This window comes from Sminthopsis crassicaudata, chromosome 5 (genome assembly GCF_048593235.1).
Source record: "Sminthopsis crassicaudata isolate SCR6 chromosome 5, ASM4859323v1, whole genome shotgun sequence".
Taxonomy (NCBI): domain Eukaryota; kingdom Metazoa; phylum Chordata; class Mammalia; order Dasyuromorphia; family Dasyuridae; genus Sminthopsis; species Sminthopsis crassicaudata.
Window position 1 is genome coordinate 119147595 of NC_133621.1, and position 17652 is coordinate 119165246.

The 17652-nt window shown below is 34.9% G+C and overlaps 1 long non-coding RNA gene across 1 annotated transcript in view; it reads right to left on the minus strand.

Moving 5' to 3' along the window:
• Positions 1 to 16634, minus strand: part of LOC141542473 (uncharacterized) — a 287962-nt gene extending 271328 nt beyond the window's left edge. Inside the window, exon 1 of the long non-coding RNA XR_012482171.1 lies at positions 16465 to 16634. This is a non-coding gene — a long non-coding RNA (uncharacterized LOC141542473). The remainder of the gene's footprint in view (positions 1 to 16464) is intronic.
• Positions 16635 to 17652: the final 1018 nt, after the last annotated feature.

A 17652-nucleotide genomic window follows, 5' to 3' on the forward strand; every position in this document is an offset into this window, starting at 1 on the left:
AAGGTTTGTGTTTGGGGGGTTTTAATTTGTTCCTTTTCTAGCAATTTTAGTTGTAAGCCCAATTCGTTGACCCTCTCTCTATTTTATGCAAGTAGGCCTCTAGAGATATAAAACTTCCCTTTATTACTGCTTTGGCTATATCCCACACATTTTGGTATGATGTCTCATTATTGTCATTTTCTTGGGTGAAGTTATTAATTATGTCCATGATTTGCTGTTTCACCCAATCATTCTTTAGTATAAATCATTATTTAGTTTCCAATTATTTTGGTCTATTTTCCCCTGGCTTTTTATTAAATGTAATTTTAATTGCATTGTGGTCTAAAAAGGATGCATTTACTATTTCTGCCTTACTGCATTTGCTTTTGAGGTTTTTATGTCCTAGTATGTGATCAATTTTTGTATAGGTTCTATGAACTGCTGAGAAGAAAGTATACTCCTTTCTGTCTCCATTTAGCTTTCACCAAAGATCTATCATATCAAACTTTTCTAGTATTCTATTTACCTCTTTGACTTCTTTCTTATTTATTTTGTGGTTTAATTTATCTAATTCTGAGAGTGCAAGGTTGAGATCTCCCACTATTATAGTTTTGCTGTCTATTTCTTCTTGCAGCTCTCTTAATTTCTCTTTTAGATGCTTTTTAGATGCTCTTAATTTCTCTTTTAGATGCTGCACCACTTGGTGCATATATGTTTAATATTGATACTGCTTCATTATCTATGCTACCCTTTAGCAGGATATAATGCCCTTCCTTATCTCTTTTAATTAGATCAATTTTTGTTTTTGCTTGATCTGAGATGAGGATGGCTACCTCTGCTTTTTTGGCTTTGCTTGAAACATAGTAGATTCTGCTCCACCCTTTTACTTTTAGTTTGAATGTATCACCCTGCTTCAGGTGTGTTTCCTGTAAACAACATATAGTAGGATTCTGACTTTTAATTCAATCTGCTAACTGCTTCCTCTTTATGAGGGATTTTACCCCATTCACATTTATGGTTAGAATGACTAATTCTATATTGCTTACAATCCTGTTAACCACTGCTTATGCTTTTCTCCTTTCATTCCCTCTTACCCCCCTACCCAGTATTAAACTTGTGAACACCACTTGCTTTGAACAGCCTTCCCTTTTTAGTATCCCTCCCCCACGTTAAGTGCCTCTTTCTATTTTACCTCTTTTTCTCACAATTTCTGTATTGCCTTCCCCTTAGCTTACTCCTTCCCTCTCACTTTTCAATGAAGTGGAAGAAGTTTCACCATAAATCGAATATTTTTATTGTTTCACACTATGTTAATCTCCCTCCTTTCTTTCTTTCAGATGTAATAGGTTACTTTTCCCTCTTCATGAGACATAGTACCACCCCTTTACCCTTTTTTATGATATAATTTCCTTTCCACCTCTAGTTTCTAGGACAAATTATACATATATTCTTTACTTATCTTTATGGCAGAAATATAGTTCTCAAGATTTCTTTTTACTTTTTTTGAAATCTCTTGAGTTCCTTATTTGAAGACCAAACATTTTGTATAGGTCTGGTTTTTTCATCAAAAATAGATGGAATTCATTTATTTCGCTAAATGTCCATCTTCTTCCCTGGAAAATGATGCTCATTTTTGCTGGGTAAGTTATTCTTGGCTGCATACCAAGTTTCTTAGCCTTTCAGAATATCATGTTCCAGGCCCTTTGTTCTTTTATGTAGACGCTGCTAGATCCTGGGTTATCCTTATTGTGGCTCCTCCATATCTGAATTGCTTTTTTCTAGCAGCTTCCAGTATTTTTTCCTTCATCTAATGGTTCTTGAACTTGGCCACTATATTTCTTGGCATTTTGATTTTAGGGTTCCTTTCAGTAGGTTATTGATGAATTTTTTCAATGTCTACTTTGTTTCCTAAACATCTGGGCAGTTCTCTTTGATAATTTCCTGGAAAATAGTGTCCAGGCTCTTTTTTTCCTCTCATTTTTTTCAGGGAGTCCGATTATTCTCAAATTGTCTCTCCTGGATCTGTATTCCAGTTCTGTTGTCTTTCCAATAAGGTACTTGACATTCATTTCAATTGTTTCATTTCTCTGGTTTTGCTTGACTACTTCTTGGTTTCTCCTTGAGTCATTCATTTCTACTTGTTTGAGTCTAATTTTCAATGATGTATTTTCTTCACTCACTTTTTTATATCTTTTTGTAATTGTCCAGTTGAGTTTTTAAGTGAGTTTTTTTCTTCTATGGAATTTTTTTTTCCATTTCATGCATTTTATTTTTTAAAGAGCTGTTTTCTTTTTCCAACTCACTAATTTTATTTCTCAATGATTTGGTCTCTTTATCCACTCTGGATAATTTCTCCAGACTCTCTTGCCAAGCTACCCTTCCCTTTTCTCATTTTTCTTCTAGCTCTCTTGTGAGAGCCTTTTTGATTTCCTCTGTGAGAGTCTTTTGCATTGAGGAGCAGCTCATATCCCCCTTAGGGGATTCCTCTGGAGACAATCTGCTTTTAGTCTCCTCAGTATTTGAAGTCTGCTCTCTCTCCATACAGAAGCTGTCAATGGTTAGAGCCCTTTTAAATTTTTTGTTCATTTTGTCAGAGCGGAATTGAAGAAAACAAATTGACAAGAGAATCAATTGGTCTGTTTCTCGGGGGGATGGGGCTGAATGGTGTTAACGGGCTTTCTCTACAGACTACAGAAGATAGTAGTGAGCCACTAACAGGACAGAGATGGCTGTACTGCATCTGGGCTCTGAGGCTCTGAGAAAGTGCTGAGTCACTCCGGGTGAGGGTGGGGGTGGCTGGATCCTGAGAGACGCTAGCTTTCCGGGGTTTTATTCTTCACTTCAGGTGTCTACACCTTCTCTGCTGCTCCTGGCTTGCTGCCAAACAAAACATCCACACTGGGGTAAAAGTCTTTTTGCAGAAGCAGAAGAGATCGTACCCCTCCCCCCCTCTGGTCTGAGCTGTGTGAGCTGCCTGTCTCACTCTTGCTGCCTGCCCTCAGTCTGAGCCCAGTCTGTTTGTCCCCTCCCCTGAGCAAACACAGACCTCAAGGATGTCTTCTGTTGGTGATTATTTGTGGGTTTTTTTTTTCAGGTCAAGCATTAACTCTGAGGCTTGTCATGAATTAAATCCTGAGAGAAAACGTGGAGCTCAAGCAGCTGTCTGCCTCCATGCTGCCATCTTGGCTGGAAGTTCCCTTCTCTTTAAATTAAAAACATATTATACCATAGTGGTAGTATATGTCATTCCATCTTTAACCCAATTCTTATGAGGATAAGGTTTCCACACTACTTTTCCTGCTTCCTCACCTTCCCTCCACTGTAACAGCTCCTTTGTGCATGCTTCTTTTGTAGGAGATAATTTACTCTATTTACTTCTCCCTACCAAATTTTATTTTTTGGACTCATCCAATCATAATCAACTCAATCACAAACTTCTACCTATGTATATTCTTTTAAACTACCCTGGAAATGATAACATTCTTAAGAGCTACAACTATTATTTTCCTGTATAAGAAGTAAACAGTTTAACTTTATGAAATCCCTAAGTAGTCTTTTATGTTTATCTTGATATGTTTCTCCTAATTCTTGTAGCTCAAGTTTTCTTTTCTCAAGAATAGCTTGGAGTAGCTAGATGGTACCAGCCCTGAAGTCAGGAGAACCTGAGTTCAAATGTGGCCTCAGAAACTTAATGTGTCCTAGCTGTGCGACCCTGGGCAAGTCACTTAATCCCAAATGCCTCAGCAAAAAAAATAAAATAAAATAAAATACCTGAAAGTCTTTTAATTAATTTTTTTTTTCTTTTCAGAATTACACTCAGCTGTGCTGAGTAGTTTATTCTTGGCTGCAAATTCAGCTTCTTTGTTCTTCAGAAAATCATATGCCCTTCGGACTTTTAAGGTAGAAGGTATCAATTCTTGTGTTGTCATGACTATAACTTTACAATATTTAAATTGAATCTTTCTAGTTACTTATAATCTTTTCTCTTTGACCTACAAGATGTGAAACAGCTTTGTAGCTTTACAAGTAGTTGTTTTGTCTTCTTCTGAACTTCTCTAGAACCATATTAACTATCTTTGGTTGGGTTCTTTCTTTCTTTCTTTCTTTTTTTAACTAATTTTTAAATTGACATCTTCTTGACTGTTAACTCTATGTTAGGAGCAGACTCTGCTTTCTAGGTTTGAGGGGATAATATTTCAGGCTTCAGAGTTTTTGTGCTGTTGTTTTCTGAGTTGTATCTGAGTGTCTTTTACTTTTTTGTTCTTCCAATGTTATACAGTTGAAGGTCAGGTGTGATCACTGCTTTTATATTCTATGGTTGTCCTCAGGTATTCCTGTTTGGCCCTGAGAACTATCAGGGCCCCCAGCCCCACTACCATTACAAATGTTCTGACTGCCCGTGCTTCCTCAGGCAGCTGCATCTCCTTGGTGCTCTATCCTGGAATTGAAACCAGGGATTTTGCTCTTCTGCCAGTGACCATAATCAGTGGAATCCCTACTCCCACTATCCGGCCAAACTCAGATGAGTGTCCATGCTCCTCCTCACCTACAGCCAAAACCTGGAACAAGATATGGTCAACAAGCCAGGGCTTTGCATTCAGCCCCAGCAGAAGTTTTACACTTCCTCCACAATTTCCTTCTGATTAGTCACCAACCTCCTTGGGGTAAAAGTTTCCAAAAATAAGGCTGCCATAGTGTTTGTTGTCTGTTGACTTGGCAGTATAGACCTGGACCAGATCCTCCTCCCCAGGAGATGTTTCCTAACAACTTCCCAAGTTGTTTTATGCTGGATGACTTTTACTTAAACTTTTAATTTTTCTTTTACTCTAAAATCTACTTTGAAAAAGCTAATTATTTTCAACTATTTGAGGGGACTTGGAAACTTGGTAGAATCAGGTAATGTCTGGCATCATTCTGTCAGCTTCCCACAATCCTCTATCTCTATGGCAGGTGATTCAAAAATTAAACTTTATTTTTATGGAACATAAAGTTTATTTTCTTTCCCTCTCACTGAAAAAAACAAGACTTTATAAAAATGTGCATAGTCAAGCAAAACAAATTTCTACATTGGCTATGTCTAAAAAAATTACATATCTTGTTATGGATCCTGCATCTCTACTTCACACACAAAGTCTCACCAGTCTCTCATAGTGAGAGACTGATTCCAAGACATTGCAGTGAGTCAAAAACCCTTGATTTATGATTTATGAAACTGAGGCCCATAAAGACAAAATTATTTAGCCAAGATTACAGACAAAAAGCAGCAAAGATAGGACATGTACCCAGGTAATCTGATTTAAAAATCCAGTGATCTTTTCAATGTATTGTTTCAGACTTTTTCCATACAAGAACATATCCAATTTTTCATTTCTCCCAAAAATCATTATAATAAATATAATCACAAAACCATAAAAACACAGATTATGATATGCCTAAAGTATTATTACAAAAGACTAGCTACCATTTTCTAGCAATATTTTGACTACCAGCATTAGCCTTTAGGATTAAATAGACAAACTTCCAATAATACTAATACATCATGTATACAAATAAGCTTTCTTTCAAATTTCTCAGTCTTTCAGAAATGTTTCAATCCTTTAGAAATCATTTTATATGGCAAAATCAATTTCAAAATAAATATTAATTGATATATTTCATTTTTATATGATTAAAATGTCTCTAAGTCACTCTCCTCTTTGCTCCCAGAAAAATATCCCATATAAAATTTTTTTTAAGAAAAAAGAAGAAAAGGGGAAATAACCCCAGCAAAATCAAACAACAACAACAAAATCAATGTCATCTGACAATATATGCACATAGATTCTCCTCCTACTTCAAAAAAAAAATGAGGATGGGTAGGCACTGTTTTCTCATAGTCTTTGTTTGGGACTAAGTTTCTTCTTTATAATTTTGACTGAAAATATTCTCATACATTTTAAGAGATTAACAAACAGAGATTAGTAAGGATTAAGGATTTATTTTAAGATTACATAGCAACACTAGGAAAAGGAGTCTATACCTTTGGCCCAATCTATTAGACCATGTAGCTTTTCAGAATGACTGCACTTGAACAATATCAGTTCTATTAGACTGTAAAATAATTGAGAAAATATTTATTTTTTTTCAAGCCTGAATTGACATGTAAATACAGGTTGATTGATAGAATTAGTCATGTGAATGATATTTTTGAGGAAATACATTTGACAGACTCAAACTTTTTTATGAGAAGAAATGCTGGACAGAATTGCTCTAAGGAATACATGTCAATTTGATTCTTTTATTACTACATCAATTTTAATGCTTCACAAGTGATCCCTAAAGACTTGTTCTAGAAATTGTGTTGAAATAAAGACAATCAGTTTAGAGGGATTGGCTTAAAGCTATTGATGAAGTAATCAGTTTCATTTCAAAGTTTTGTGCTAAAATATTATACTTAAATGTGAATGTGTGTTTTTTCTCTTCTGAAGAGTAAGTTTGAAAAGGGGAGAACTTATGCCTAATCTAATCTTTGCCTTCTATTATTTGTAATGTATTTTATTATTTAATTTTATTGTTAGTCAATAAACATTTATTAATTGCTTACTATGTGCCAGGAATTTTTACTAAGTACAAAGAAAGACAAAAAAAGACAGGAACTTGAGGAACTCCCAATATAATAGGGAGAGAGACAACATGAAAATAGCTATGTGCAAATAAGCCACATCAAGGATAAATTTGAAATAATCTAGAGAAGTGGCAAGGAACTGGATACTGAGGGAAAACTCATCGATTGAGGAACGGCTGTATAAGTTATGGCATATGAATATAATAGAGTATTATTGTTACATAAGAAAAAATGAGCAGACTAACTTAGAAAAGCCTGGAAATATTTATTTGAACTGACGCTAAATGAAGCAAATAAAACCAGGAGAACCCTTTACACAGTAACAGCAAGTTTATGTGATGATCAACCGTGATAGACTTGGTTCTTGTCAGCAATATGGTGATTCAAGGCAATTCCATTAGACTTGAAAATACCATCTGCATTCAGCGAGAGAACTATCAAAACTAAAAGTGAATTGAAGTATAGTATTTCACCTTTTTTCATTTATTTCTTTTTCTTTCTCATGTTTTTTCTTACCTTTTTGTCTGATTTTTTTTACACAACATGACAAATGTGGAAATATATTTAAAAGGATTGCACATGTTTAACCTATATCAGATTGCCTGTTGTCTTGGGAAGGGAGAAGGTAAGAAAGCAAGGGAAAAAATAGTACACAGTCTTACAAAAATGAATGCCAAAGTTATTTTATGTGTATTGGGAAAAAATAAATACTATTGAGAAAAGAAAGGAAGAAATAATCCACAGAGGGAAGATACTAGCATTAAAGGGGATAAGGAAAAGATTCCCATATATAGAATTTTAGCTGGAACTTTGAAAGAAGTTATGGAAGCCAAGAGGTGGAGATGAGGAGAAAGTGCATTCCAAGCATAAAAGACTGCCAGCAAGTAAATATGTTCAGCGTCAAAAGATTGAGTGATTTTTGTAAGGAACAATAAGGATGTCACTGGAGCACAAAGAGTTGGGGGGTAAGGGCATATAAGGTATAAGAAAACTAGGAAGGTAAGGAAGACTAGATTATGAAGAGATTTGAAATATTGAGCAGAGATTTTACATTTTTTCTAAGAAATGTCAAGGAGTCACTAGATTTTTATTGAGGAGAGGATTGACATGGTAAGACTTTGCACTTTGGGAAAATCACTTAACTAAATAGAGAATGTTATGGAATGGAGAGAGACTGATGACAGGGAGAGCAACCAGTGGCTATTGTAATAGATAAGGCATAAGGTTATAAGATCCCACATAATGTTGGTGGCAGTGTCAGAGAAGAAAAGGGGACATTTGTGAGACATGTTATGAAAGTAAAATTCAATAAATATTTAAATTTCAAATTTGTGTAGTACTCTGAATTCATCAAAGATCTATTAAATATCTAATATGTGCCAGGCATTGTGCTAGGCACTTCTGGGGCTATGCAAGGAAATAACAAGAATACCAGTCTCTGCCCTCAAAGATTTAGCACTTTTTTTAAATCAAAGTAAACTTATTTCTTTTGTGTTACGATATTGGAAAGCAAATAAGGAAAAATTGGGTGAAGTTTCCATAGATCTTAGCTATACAAAGTCTCTTGGATATTGTTGTGACTATTTATTGGGTAATGGTCTTCTTGGGAAATACTAAAAAATAGATGTTTAGATGGATTTGGAACATATTCAATGGAAAAGCCCAAAGGAATAGTCATTAATGGTTCAATGTTTTCATGAAGTTAAGTTTCTAGTGAAACATTATAATTACCTGAAGTGTTTCACAGTTTTATTGATGATTTGAATAAAGACATAGATGGCAAGCTTAACAAATCCGCAAATAACACAAAGTTCAGAGGGATGACAGAGTCAGGATCTAAAACTTTCTTGACAGGCTTGAACACTAGTAAATGAAATCAAATAAGATTCAATAGAAACAGATTTTAAGCAATATGTAAAGATGTCTACTAATAGACTGGGTTGCCTTTCAGATTGATAATGATATAAATATTTAACCTGGACATCTTCCTGACATGCTATTGCTACCAAAATTGCTACTCTAATACCATAGTGGGCACCTAGGTGGTGTAATAGATAAAATGCCAGGTCTGGAGTCAAGGAGACTCGTCTTCCAGAATCCTAATATAGTGTCAGATTCTTACTAGCTGTGTGACTCTGGATAAATCACTTAACCAGGTTTGCCTCAGTTTCCTCATTTGTAAAATGAGCTAGAGAAGAAAATGTCAAACCATTCCAATTTATCCAGAAACCTCAAATGAGATAGTAAAGAGCTGAACATGATGAAGAACTATTGAACAGCATTATATATAACTGGTGCTAGATATTCAACTATATTTCACTCTATCTTCCTAACATACCATCTCTGCATACCCACCCATGCAAACCCAGTTATCCATGCCACCTCCATTCCCACCAAATTTTGCTTTGGTAACAGTAATCCAATCAAGATGACCATTGTTTCTAGAAAAAGATGCCATTTCTCTCAATCCATCAATCAATTAAATGTATTAAGTACCTAGTGTGTGGTTTTTGCCTGAGCTATGGCTCTATCCACCATACCTGTAACTTTCCTTACCAAAGCATTCTTCTCTAGCCAGCTCTTCTATATACGTGACCTTATTCTATTGGAATATGGTTCTTTTTTGATTGAGAATGTATCATATGATAAGCTGGAATAGACTAGAAACTTACTTTGCTCAGGCAGGAGAGGATACTGAAATATCAATAATGTCCTTATCATCACGTTTCCCCCCCCCCAAAAAAAAAAAAAAAAAAAAACTTTTAAAAGCCTTTTAAGATAAGAATTTATGACTTGGAAGGGATCATTCCCTCAGAGGTCACCTAGTCCTACCCATAACTGAACAAGACTTCTTTCTACAAAATCTTTAAGAGCTCATCCAGACATCAGTTTAAGTTTTCCAATAAAAGACAACACACTATCTCCAGAGGTAGCTGATTCCATTTTCAAATTTCTCTAATTATAAGGAAGCTTTTTCTTACATTCAGTCTAAATCTCTCTATGAAACTTTTAGCTCCTGCACTAGAAGAGAAAGAACATGGGGTTGAATGTTAATCTTGGTACTTATTACCTATAGGTAGGCAGAAATTCTATGGACCTCAGTTTCCTTATCTAAAAAATGAGGGATTTAAATTAAATAATCTCTAAAATTTCTTCAAACTCTAAAACTATGATTCTCTTTAACTGCTAATATAAAGGCTATGTTTCACTTTTTTTTTTAATTGTACAAAACCCAGCAGCATGGTTTCTTTCCTGGGGAGTCAAAGTTGTTAGAAACATAAAAGAAAACATAAGTGGTATGCTATTTGAGGAAGGCTGGAACATGGCAACTAGGTATCTGAGGAACAAGACTGCAATGTAACAACCAAGCATCTGAGGAACAAGAACAGAAAATTACTGTAGAGAAAATGTTCTATGTAACCCTGGAGAAATCATACTTTGCCCTTACCTTAAAAATAGACTTTAACAATTGCCTCTTATCCTCACATGTAGATGATTTGTTTCATCAGGAATAGAAAACAAGAGTTCTGTTTTCCTTCTTTCCCTTCCTTCCCTTCCTTCCCTTCCTTCCCTTCCTTCCCTTCCTTTCCTTCCTTCCTTCCTTCCTTCCTGACAATGCAGGAGTTATTCATGGACCCAACATTACTGCTAATTTGCAGAGAAGTTTGAACTCCTTTTTCTGACTTGGGGTTCACCACACAGCTAGTGGTCCTCTGCTCTCAGATAGTCATCCATATTGGTACCAGATGCAATCTATCAATGGTGGCAGCAATGATGAGATATATGCAATATCACACCTGATGCTAACTGTTTCTTTTGCCCTCAGTAGCCAAACAAAGCAATTAATATTCCTTATTTGATATGGCAGTGCTCCATATACTTGAAAACATCAGTGTATCCCTTTTAGTTTGACATGTTTTCTAGGCTAAATCCTTTGGGTTTGTTTTTTTTTTTTTTTTTTTTTTTTAAATTGATCTAGCAGATCAGCTAGGTGGCACAGTGAATAGTGGTTTGGGTCTGGAGTCAAGAAGACAATATTATTTGGGAGAAGCCTAGTCCTTAAAGAGTATTTTATAAACTTAGATACATCTTATTTAAAGAAGAAAGTATTATGAAGTAATTTAGTATCTGCTATTGTTTGAACCCAGTGAATCCATAAGTGGTAAAAAGATTAAGGAATGTAATATCTTCCCCAAACTTTCCCACATTCTGAATATCCCTTTGTCTGACAGAGGTATTTCTATCCTTCCAGAGTCACAAGTTCCTGGATTCTTCACTTCACATAGCCAATAAATTTTAAAATCTTGTCATTTCTATCTTCACAACATCTCTCATATTTGACCCTTACTCTCCGACATGCAGCAATTGCTTTAGTTCAGATCCCTGTCAACTACTACTAAGACTATTGCATTTGGTCTTTTGACCTCCAGACTTTCTCCACTCCAGTCCGTTCTATAAGCTACTGCCAAAGTAATTTTTCTTAAGCACAAATCTGTGATTTTCCAACCAATTCCATGTTGCTTTTAAGAAAGGAGGAAAGAAGGAAACATATTTATTAAATACCTATTATGTCCCAATCATTATGCTAAGCACTTTTTAAACAATATCTTTCTTTATGTAATAAAACCCTATATAGCAGGGGCTATTTTTATCCCTGTTTTACAGATAAAAAGACTAACACAGAGACTAAAGTTACTTGCCAGGATCATACAACTATGAAGTGTCTGAGGCTGGATTTAAATTTAGGTCCTCCTGACTCCAGGACTAGTGCTCTATCCATTGCACCACATAGCTGCCTCTTTTTAATATAAATTCTTTTTGTAAGAAACAAAATATCTTACCAAGAACTACAATGACTCACTGATGAACGCAAGAAAGATTTATTTTACATTCTTGCAAGAATGGGTGCTGAGGTGAGTAGACACACCTGTGAAACTCCAAAGGCAGCTTTTTGTTTCCTATCCTGAAGCACAAGTTCCTCCCCTGATTCACCATTAATTGGATGTTACAGAAGTTATACAATATGAATTACATAGCAGTCACTGATCCCAAGGAGCTTACTTTCTAAAAGGGGAAGCTAACAGAGGAGAGCTAAGGGCAAAGAACAAAAGATTCTTTTCAAATCTCAAGCCACCACCCTTCATTAAAAAGTCAGTGCTTGCCCCCAAGGAGCTTACATGCTTTTGGGGGAAGATAAACTCTACCCTTGATTATTATTTTATGTACTTGTGAGTTTTAGTTTTCTAATTTAAGTGTCATTTCTCCAATTTGATTTTCATGACTGTGGAAACCCAAATGTCCAACCATTTCTCATAGTTTGCTTACTTTTTAAATCTTACAAAACCAAATCCTAACCTATCATTTCAGGATTATTATTATTACTCGTCTTCCCACACTAAAATCCAGACAAATTGGCCTTCTCCCTGATTCTCACACATGCACTCCATCTTGCTGATATGTCTTTGAATTTGCCATTTCACATTCCTGGAATGAACTGCTTCTTCCCCTCTATTTCACAGAATGCTTTTCTATTAAGAAACAATCCAAGGGCAGCTGGATGGCACATTGGATGGAGCACCAGCCCTGAAGTCAGGAGGATCTGAATTCAAATGTGATCTCAAACACTTAACACTTCCATTTTGTAATCCTGGGCAAGTCACTTAACACCAATTACCTCAGGAAAAAAAAAAAAAAGAAAGAAAGAAACAGTCCAGCACCAGCTTCTGCATAAAGGGATAAAATTTATCCTTCAGCTGCAAATTCCTTCCCTCCAATACTACCTTGCATTTACTTTGTATATATTTGTATTTAGTCACTTCATATCTATGTTGTGTATATGCAGGTACATATGTGCATATGTTAATATATATATATTTTATATGTGTGCATGTTTATGTTTGTATGTGTGCATGCATTTTTAATATAAATTTACACATATTATCAAGCTTATTAGAATGTGAGATTCTTAAAATTTTATTTTTTGTACTTGTATTGCCGCACTCCACTGGATAGTAGGCACTTAATAAATACTTGATTGATTGTTTGTAGGCTGAGTTTATAAAAGTAAAGGAGGAGAAAAAATGTCAAGCCAAGAAATTGAAGAAGACAGGATTAGCATACTTGAATGTAAGATTTTGTACTTGGAGTGAAGTCCTTGTCCAATAACAAATAGATAGACATATTACTGGGAAAACTGGATCATATTGATTTTAACATTCTCAGCATTAATGAAACAAATTCAAAATGAAGTCACAGCTAAACAGGAGAATGACTCATAGATTTTTCCTTAAAAAGATAAATAAAGGAGATGCAGAGTTGGTTTTATCAACTACCCAAAGGCAGTAAAAAACATCATCTCATGGACATCTGATAATTTTAAATTGTAGTAATACCATAGAAATAATTGTAGCATTTATGTCAATATCTGTTGAAGGAGATAAAGAAATTCCATGAAAAACTCAATAATACCCTTGAAATTAAATCAGCATATAATTTGATAACTTGGTGACTCAAATACAGAAGTGAATAGAAAAAAAGCTGACCAGGAAAAAAAAGAAAGATATTGGAAAATATGTCAGAAATAAAAAACGAGAGACTCCAAAGAATCACAGACTGCCTAGAAAATAAGGAAAACCCTATAACAAAGCAAAATAAGTCCCACAGATTCACTGTTTATTATTATGTTAACTTATTATTTTAAAACACATGAATGAAATATTATAGAAAATATCAATATCTTATGATTTCAGGGCCCTTAGAGTTCCTGGGAATTCTTTCTTGTTCTGAAATCCCAAAGATTAATAGTTGTTAGGAATTTGGAAATAATATCTTGTATCTCTCAGAAACCTCTTACTGTGGTTTCATGCTTTCTTTGGAAAACAGAGGGTCCTCTCTCTCTCTTCAAGCACTGACTTTCTTTGCTTTGAAATATTAATTCAGAAATGTTTGGACTTATTCATAATTCTAGAAATCATCTGTTATTAACATCTTCCTTTTTTATTTTTCTGCTTGTGCTCAAGGTTTTTTAATGTTTTCTTCCTTATGACATCTTTAGAAAATTCAGGATTTTTTTTGGATTTTTTTCTACTTACCTGTTACTCATTTTCTGACTCACTCTTCTTGGATGGTGGATACCATAAGTAAGGAACTCAAAGTTATCTCACTTTTCTCCCAGACTGGGGAATTCATTTTTCAACAGATCCAGTCGCAAGTAACTTTTGGGGGGATAGGACTGGCCTCAATTGAGCACTTTCCTTAAGGCTTCTTATAGACTCATGTACATATGCCAGTATTTTGTTCCACTTTCCTCTGTTTTTGCTTTTTCTAGCTAAACACTACTCACTATAGCAAGGAAGCTTTCTTTTCAGGAAGAACAATCATTAGCCTTCTTATATCATCAGCTCCTCTGGGGAAAGGGCAAAGTTGAGCTCTGCTGTTCATGGACTCAAAATTGAAAAATTGGAGCTTAACTTGGGGTATGTGTGCTGGCAGAGACTTTGATGGTAGCAAGGGAATTGATGAGTAAATATCACTAAAATTGCAGTTCTATTTTTCAATAGCTTGTTACCCCATAAACTGGTCTGAACTGGAAAATATATATTTGGATTAAACTCCTTCATCAATCTCAAACTACTCACTTATTGCTTTGGACAAAAAAAAATAACTTGAATATGCAATTTCAAATACCATAAATATACAGCTATGATTTAAAAAATATTAAGATTTCTAATAGTGGACTATGATGGCTTCCCTTCCTTCTTACTAGATTCCACTTTATACCTAAAGCCCTTTCTCTACCTGTCAGAGAGGGGAAAGAGAAATGAAATAATGAAAGAATAGTTATCCCAGGCTCTGAGGAAGTCAATGCATAGGCTCTGAAGTAGCTACCAGTCACATTACCAACCATACATATGCTGTTGCAACTCATTCTACACTCTGATCCTGTGACCAGGCCTGGTTCACATACATTTTATTCACAGATGGACAATATGCCATCTCTGATTCCAATAGTCTCATCTCTGTTGTCCCCTGCTCATCATCAGGTAAGGAAGGACCACTACCCATTAGTCTGATACTCACTCAAATAACGGGAGTCTTAGCCAACATACAATTAGCTATAATGAATTCCTACTTCTCTTCATGCCTTCTTGGTATCCGTTTTTATCTAGCCTACTTTCAAATCTAAAGACTTGAGCCTTTCCTGTGGTTCATATATTCACTCACCAGCATACCTGGGGGAGAAATTACAAGTGGTTTTATCCCCCAGCATTTGACATGAGACTATTTTGACTCTGGATCATGTGCATTGAACCCCACTATTGAGGTTGGAATATTTACTCTTTTCTATGGCAAATGCTTTTTCTAATAAGTCATGAGTTTAAACACCATAGGATCTTGAGGTATCATACCTACTTGTTCTTCTGGAAAATATTTTATCCGAAGTAGAGAGTTTAAGACATAATAGCTAACATTTATATAGCACCTACTATGTGCCAGGCACATCCCTGTTACCTCATAAACTGATCTGAACTGGAAAATATATATTTGAATTAAACTCCTTCATTAATCTCAAACTACTCACTTATTGCTTTGGACAAATCTATGAAATGAGGATGACAATTCCATTTCATATGGATTGTTGTTGTGTTGTTTGTGTCATGTCTGATTCTTCATGACCCCATTTGAGGTTTTCTTAGCCAAGACACTGGAATGGTTTGCCATTTCTTTTTTCAGCTTATTTTATAGCTAAAGAAACTGAAGCAAACCAGGAAATAACTTGCCCAGGGTCACAGTCAGGAAGTGTTAGAGGCTAGATTTGAACTCATTCTTTCTGGATTTGAATTCAGGTCTTCCTGACTCCAGGCTTAGAACTCTATTCACTGCACCATCCAGCTTTTCTTTATAGATGAAGAAACTGAGGCAAATAGAAGTTAAGTGACTTTCCCTGGATCACACAGTTAGTTATCTAAACCCTAATTTGAACTCAGATCTTGACTCCAAATCCAACATTCTAAGAACTGAATCTCTAGCTATAATACTATTTATTTAGTCCCTAGTAGCACAAACCATAACAATCCCTAGTGAGTCCCTACAGGTCAGCTGAGTAGAACAGTGGATTCAGTGTTGGATCTGGAGTCAGAAAAACTCATCTTCCCAGGCAAGTCACTTAATCCTTATTACCTCAGTTTCCTCATCTGTAAAATGAGCCGGAGAAGGAAATGGCAAATCACTTTCCAGTATCAGGACCAAGAAAACCCCAAATGGGATCACAAAGATTTAGGCATGAAGGGAAAAAAACTCAATAACAAGCAAGTCACTTAACCTCTCTGAATCTGACCCTTATCTGTAAAATGGCGATAACATCTGCGGCTGTAAGGACTGAATGGCATAACATTTGTAATATATCATGTAAACTTCAAAGCATTATTCTAAGCTTCAGATATAACTTCTTTGTGCTATATAATTCTATTTGCACACTTGATACCAGCCTAAATAAAACAAACATTCTATTAAGTTATCATACAAGAAATGAAGTTAAAAGTAGAATAAAATAATTCTTACAAATATAATTTTAATTCTTAATGCTTCCAGGAAAAAAAAAATGTGTATCTTTAGATTCATTTTAGCTTATAAGTATATTTCCAATTTAAATTAGTCAATAAAATGTTGTTAATAGAAAGTTAGGGTTAGAAGGGACCTTTCAGATCATCTAACCCCAAAGCTTCTTATTTGAAGTCATAATAGTAGTAATAATAATGATAATAATGAGGATAACTACTTACATGTATATAAGATTTTATAATGAGATGGTATTTGTAAAATACTCAGCACAGTTCCTGGCTCATAGTGAGAACTTAATAAATGCTTATTCTTTTCCTTACCTTCTTCTTCAACAAAAGATACAGAATCATTCCATTTGAATTTCTCACTTCTAGAGGATGTGTAGTACAAGTATTGTAAAGTCCAGGCTTTTATTCTGGAGGGCCTCAGGATCACCCAGATCAGTCAAAATCTTTGGTCTTTACCGGGAGAAGTGAAGGAGGCAGGCAAGTTGCCATGTGGCTTGAAAAAGATGTACCCTGGACTCTGGAATCTGTATCCTCAAGCCTCTTTCCTCCTTGTTCTGCAGCCAAGTGACCCTGACCTCTCTCCCTCAGCCTATGATTACCTCACCACCAAGCATTCAGCAAATACCAATGGTGAGGAGAGCCATGACATTACCATATTATCTAAATATATGCTTATAAAATCATTATCTCATGGTCTAATAAGTAATTAGCCTTAAGAGCTCTGCTATCTGATTCAAGTACACCTTTTCAGTTTCATCCCTCTACAAAGTATCATCATGCCCATTTTATAGAAAAGCAAAAAGGATCAGAGAAGTTGAGTAACTTGACATTACATACAATGCCTGACAGTAGCAGAGTTGAATTTGAATTTGAATCCAAGTTTTCTGAGGTCACAAGAGCTCCTTTCACTCATAGTGAGAGAGTAAAAGCAGAATCTGGGTCTCTGTATTCCTAATCAAATGAGATTTTCCCAGATGCTTCTATGTTACAAAATTAAGAATGAGGTAGGGTAGTGGATAGGGCACTAGCCTTGGCGTCATGAATACCTGAATTTATATTCAATTTATATACACACACATATGCACATACAAAGATACACATTTGAGATATATATATATATATATATATATATATATATATATATATATATATATATAAACAAACAGTAGGTGAATCAGAACCCTCTGAGTTATTTTTATTCTTTTTTGTAAAATGAAAGAGTTGAATTCAATGACTTCTAAAGTCATTTCCAGGTCTTAAATTTATGATCTTATATAATTTCAAAACAATACAAAACATTTTAATTACACCATGTAAATGTTCGGAATTTTATTCTGAGTATTGCAGAAAATTATTATTTATTTTTATTTAAATATACAAAAATAATGACTTATCTTGTAAGATATTGAAAATTAATATAATTATCAACATTTCCATTTTGTAGGTATAGTTCATTAGTTAAAGAAATACATATGGTCATTATTAATTTTGGTTAGCAAG